We start from the raw sequence: 6,017 nt of genomic DNA, 5'->3' as shown, positions 1-6,017 counted from the left end.
TGATTCGATGATTCACTATGATAAAAATATATATATATGATATATATTGAAGCAAAGCATGCAATTTACCACTAAAATATTTGAGTTGAACTTCATTACATCACACCTTTGGAAAGTGAAATTGTTGCGAGCGTCACACTGGTAATTATATTCTAAAAGAAATATAAGTGTCCATCTTAGATTTAAAAATTAGCTTTATAGTTTGAAGAAAAATTTCATACTTATAATAGAGAACACCAAACTTTTTCAACTGATAAGTTTCATCGATATATTAAAATCAAGCGACTTTCTAAACTATTAAAAAACAAAATCGGTTTAAATTTTTTAGTGAGTATGGTTGACTCTCATTTCTCTGAAGCACCCAAATTTGCTTTGATTCCAAAACAACTGAACCGATTAAACTTTTTGTGACATTACGAACTATGAATTCGGCAACGGATTTAAACTCTAAATTGAGGCCCTCAAGATCTCAGGAATACAAACACGTCCAATATCAAAGTCAGTGTTTACATTTTCATTCGATTTTAATTTTAATTCCACTTAGGTTCTTGCAATGCTTTTTTACATTTTCTTACATATGTTAGGGCATTATATTTTTATTTTGTGTTCAATTTTTGCTTGCCATTAAATTGTTTTTTTATCATGCCTCTGCGTTTTACTATCTTACAACTAATATTTCTTAAGTATCCACATATACTTGCACATTGTTCTCTGTTACATATTTATACATAGCTTAGAGTCATCACTTAACTAGATTTGCTGGATTACTGGTTGACAGTTATTTTGCTTCAATATCATCAACGGGACATTCCCTGGTCATATCATCTGCTGTAGTTACCAAAAATGCTCTTAACAATTTATCCTTTCCTTAAGTTTACAACTTTTTCGTCATAGCGATTCCCTATACCCAATTAATTTTTATTTACTATCCCTGACCAAGTGTCAATAGCAATTATTAATTTTACCAATTTTAAGCATGCCTTAAACATGTTTTGTATTTACCAATGTTTCTATATTGCGTTCTCTTTTTTAACTGTGCTTAACACAACTCAACATAAATTTTCTGAGTTTTATATCCCTCACTAGTAGGGGATCAACTAATTTAGCCTGTTTTAAATTCTTAGCTTTCCATAGTCTGATACCATCTCTTTTTTATAGATAAAATTTTGTTCACATGCCACCACTGGTTGCACGGTTACATATTCGGCTTTTGTCCCGTTTGGTCTATTTTAAACTAATTTCACTTCGACCACCAGCCCCACTCTTTATCTTTTGAGTTTTCAAAGTATTTTATTGTTTTAGTAGTTTGTTTAATTTTTAGATTAGTATCGCATATCAAAATTTAAAAAATTTTCATACTCGCTCCGACCATTATTTAAATTCGATTTCTTTTAGGTTCCTCTAATATCTGACTAATTATGATGGCAATCAATCAAATTAACGTTTTTTATACTCGCTCCGACCTCCAAACCCACTTTCTATTTTCTTGTTTTTTATAGTTTTAACAAATATTGGTTGCCTGTACTCAATATATTTTGTTCCTAATCAACATAACCAGTATTTTCCCCACTCACTCCGACCACCGGACCCATTTTCTAACGGTTAGTACTAACCGTTTAAAATTTATTTGAATAAGAACAGCATTCAGAAAGGCTTCTGCAAGTGATATAGGGGAAGTTTATCAAAGAAATTTAAAAAAAAAAGTTTTCTGGATATATATTTATTCTACAATTATTAAGTTTTGCATTTTTAATATCCATTGCGAAAGATTCTTGTAAGTAACCATTTTTTTTTATGTATGGTAAAATATCAACGAGAAATGCTGCCATAGCTGTATGGCAAAAGTGTACCATAGCCTATGGCTAAATATTTCGTCATACGCTGTAGCACATCTTAGTTTTATGGCAAAAATTTGCCGTATAAAAAAATGCCATGGGATATTCCTATGGGGTTTTGCCTATGGCAAATTTTTGCCATACATTTTTGCCATACACGTATGGCAAAAATTTGCCATAGGATATTCCTATGGGGTTTTGCCTATGGTAAAATTTTGCCATACATGTATGGCAAAATTTTGCCATAGGCAAAACCCCATAGGAATATCCTATGTCATTTTTTTATGGCAAACCTATGGCAAATTTTCCTAAGGGAACATTTTTATTTCAGAACTGTCAGTAAATATTATGTGTTATCTAAATTAAATTTGCACAAACATATAATTGCATACAAGAATGAGACGAAAAAATAATAAAATTTCTTACATTATCTCTTAAAAGTTGCCTTTAGTTTTAATGATCAAAGCTGCTATAACAAAATAGATTTTTGATAAAGACAATTCCCTTCCTCGTTTTTCTCTGATTATATAGTATGCATTATGAAGAATTAGCCTTAAAAAACATATATTATGCATTTAAAAAAGTTGCTTTTGCAAAGAACCTTATATATAAAAATGTAAGCAAGATTCTTCTCTAAATTGATTTAAATTTTCTGTTTTTACAATAATGTAAATAAATGTTCTGCTAAATTTTAAATATTAAGCCAGAGAAATTTTTATTATTATCATTATTTTACAATTACATTAATTTAAACATCATAAATACACTTCTATCTCAAATTTGTGCTGCAAAATTGAAGTAATAAATAAAATGCTAGTAGTATAATTGATCATAAGTTAGAGTTAATGTTTAACAATGATGTTTAAATAAAATTGCTTCTGATATCTTCAAAATTTCTTGAATTTTCATAATACTTAAATATTACTATAATGACTAAAATAAATTACACAATGCAGTAGTTAATAATAAAAAAATAAATAAAATCAAATCATGACAAACATTTCACTACTTAATTATCAATTGCTTATTTTCCTCCATTGCTTATTTTGAAATTCGATTAATGTAAAAGAACATCAATGTAAAAAGATACTATGAGAATTCAAAATCATCAATTCATGGTTGAAAAAATCATGTAGAAGGAGAATTCTCTGACAGCTCACATATTTCAAAGTTGTAAATATATATTAAATATAGTTCACCCCTCCCCCCAAATATGTTTACATAACGTTTTTTAAAAGTCAGTATGCATAACATTAATTTTTTTATTGTTTAATTAAATTTTTAGTCTCAGATTATATCTGATAGAAATTTATTTAAAAACTTCATTAAACAATAATTATTTATTAGACTAATTATTATCATAATAACTATTTAATAAATTTTTATTAAACTAAAAGAAACATTACAGAATAAGACAAACTCGAAAGGTATAACCCCGGGCAAACTTATACATATTTTTGTTAAAAAAATTGCAAGTTTAAAATCTATTTGGCGATTGCAGTTGGCGGGACAGATCACGGTACTGAAATATCCCCAAGAAATTTAAATAAAAATGTTTAATTCTTTTGTTTTACAACATTTTAGACATGAAATTTTAATACGGTAACAATATTGTTTGTATTGAACGTTAAACATTCTAGAATGTAAGGGTTTAAACAGAGCTGAAAGTAGCAGATCATTAATTTTCTAATTGTTTTAACTTGGCTAATTTGTTTACAGACAATTATTTTTATCTTTCTCACCGTTGCAGAAAAAGTTTTTCACAGTCGAATCACTTAGCAAACGTTGTTTTACAAGCATATTTTGAACTAATTATTACATTACTTATTATTTATAGCTAGACAATAAGTTAACAGAGAAGTCAACTACTATGTGCGAACAATAATGATCACAATTCATAATATTAACTGACTTTATTAGATACATGATTTTTAACTAAAGCAAAAACATTACTTACAATACTTCTTTAACATTTCATGTAACTATCATTGAAATGCATAAAGTTTTCAAATAATTACTAAATTATAAATACCTTATGCAATTGAAAAGAAAGCAGCCAAGCTCTAACAATATGTCGTCGCAAGCAAACATACAGAAGAAACATACAACTCAACAGTTGAAAAAGTTTTTCGAGTTCAATCGTTCGCAAACTACCACGAATATTATTTTTCGTTTTCCTTGCATTGGATAAAAATGATATTTAAGTAATATTTAATTTATCGTTTTCTTTTATAAATAAATGTTTATTTATTATCTAATAATATGGGATAACCTTTCGCAGAAATGTGGCGCTGAACCAAAAATAATGAAATAGATAATAATTTTGAAAGTTCGAATACTATTTAATTTTATATAATATTAGTTCTAATATTAGAAGGTAGGATTCAAGAGTATTGCGTTTTCTAGCACGGCAGTATTATATTGCATCTTTCTAATATTAGATCATATCTTTTTGCTACCTGGGTCTTTCATTTAAATTTCGGTTTTAAATTGACCAAGTCCTCGGTATAGCCTTTTTTGATTCTTGCGCAAGAAAACGAAAAATGTCAAATTAGGCGCAGCATGTCTTTTTGAGTACCTTATGCCTTTTAATCCAACCAAAGATCAATCACTCGACCAAACGGACGTCACGGTGAACGTTGACATCACTGGTCTAGTAACTAGTTTTTACTCTATATCCACGCCCTCTAGTGAACAGCGGTCTTTCTTTATTGTAGTTGTTTCGTTATAGCAACTGTACATAATTTGTTATTTTTTTATTTGATTTTTATAAGTTGTAATGATTAATAATAATTGATAACATTCATTCTCTTTGCCAGAAACATCCGAAATTCGCAAATTTTATGACACATTTTTTTTCCAGATTTTTTTTAAAGATTTATAATTCATAAATTTTAAAATTAAAAAAAAAAAAAAAAAAAAAAAAAAAAAAAAAAAAAAAAAAAAAAAAAATTGATTCTTAAAATTTAATTCTTTATATCATTCTGAAATTCAAATATTTGAAGTAAAACAAAACACAATTTATGTACTTACAATAAATAAATAAATAAATAAAATAAAGAACATTTTAGTAAACGTTCCAAGCTAGTCAAAACATTAAATTTCATATAAAGCACAAAAAATGGAAAATGATAATAATTGCTGAGATATAGTCTCATTATTGTCTGTTAGCGTTCAATAAGTTGGCTAGTAAAGCGTTTTCTTGGTTTTCATTTGTGTGTAATGGAAATTCTAATCATTATCATTCAAAAAGTCTTCCAAAAAATGATTCTACTCCTCTATTTCAATTACAAGGTACTTTGATATCTGGGTCGTGTTAAAAGTTAAAAATATAAGAAAGTGTTTCACAACATCCACTAAGATGACAAATTGTCTGTCAAGGATGATAAAAAAAATTAATGGTTAAAAAAATAATTCATTGCGATAATGAACATTTAGCTGTAATGCTATTATTGTTCAGACATTTTAAAAGACTTTTTCGTGGTTTTCCTTTGCATCTAACGTAACATTTGATTTGTCTAAATTTTAATTTAATTTTAAATAATATATAGGTTACTACAAAAGCTTTTATAAGCATGATTTTACTCTGAGATTTAAATTGCAAGTTACTTTGATTTCTGGGTCGTGTTAAAAGTTAAAAATATAAGAGAAGTGTTTCACAACATCCACTAAGATGACAAATTGTCTGTCAAGTATGATTAAAAAAATTAATAATTAAAAAAATAATTCATTGCGATAATGAACATTCAGCTGTAATGTTATTATTGTTCAATAATCTAAAAAACTTTTTCGTAGTTTTCCTTTGCATTTAACGCAACATTTGATTTGTCTAAATTTTAATTTAATTTTAAATAATATATAGGTTACTACAAAAGCTTTTATGAACATGATTTTACTCTGATATTTAAATTGCAAGTTATTTGATTTCTGGGTCATGTTAAAAGTTAAAAATATAAGAAAAGTGTTTCACAACATCCACTAAGATGACAAATTGTCTGTCAAAGATGATAAAAAAATTAATGGTTAAAAAAATAATTCATTGTGATAATGAACATTTAGCTGTAATGTTATTATTGCTTAGTAATCTAAAAACTTTTTCGTGGCTTTCCTTTGCATTTAACAGAACATTGATATATATATATATATATATATATATACATAGAAGTAAATTTTTTAAAACGA

General features: G+C 27.1%; 1 long non-coding RNA gene across 1 annotated transcript in view; it reads right to left on the bottom strand.

The window, feature by feature from the left end:
* LOC122272317 (uncharacterized) overlaps positions 1-491 on the bottom strand; it is an 8,091-nt gene extending 7,600 nt beyond the window's left edge. The window contains exon 1 of the long non-coding RNA XR_006226926.2: positions 70-491. This is a non-coding gene — a long non-coding RNA (uncharacterized lncRNA). The remainder of the gene's footprint in view (positions 1-69) is intronic.
* Positions 492-6,017: the final 5,526 nt, after the last annotated feature.

This window comes from Parasteatoda tepidariorum, chromosome 7, assembly GCF_043381705.1.
Source record: "Parasteatoda tepidariorum isolate YZ-2023 chromosome 7, CAS_Ptep_4.0, whole genome shotgun sequence".
NCBI classification, from domain to species: Eukaryota; Metazoa; Arthropoda; class Arachnida; order Araneae; family Theridiidae; genus Parasteatoda; species Parasteatoda tepidariorum.
This window is presented reverse-complemented; position numbering and strand designations above follow the sequence as displayed.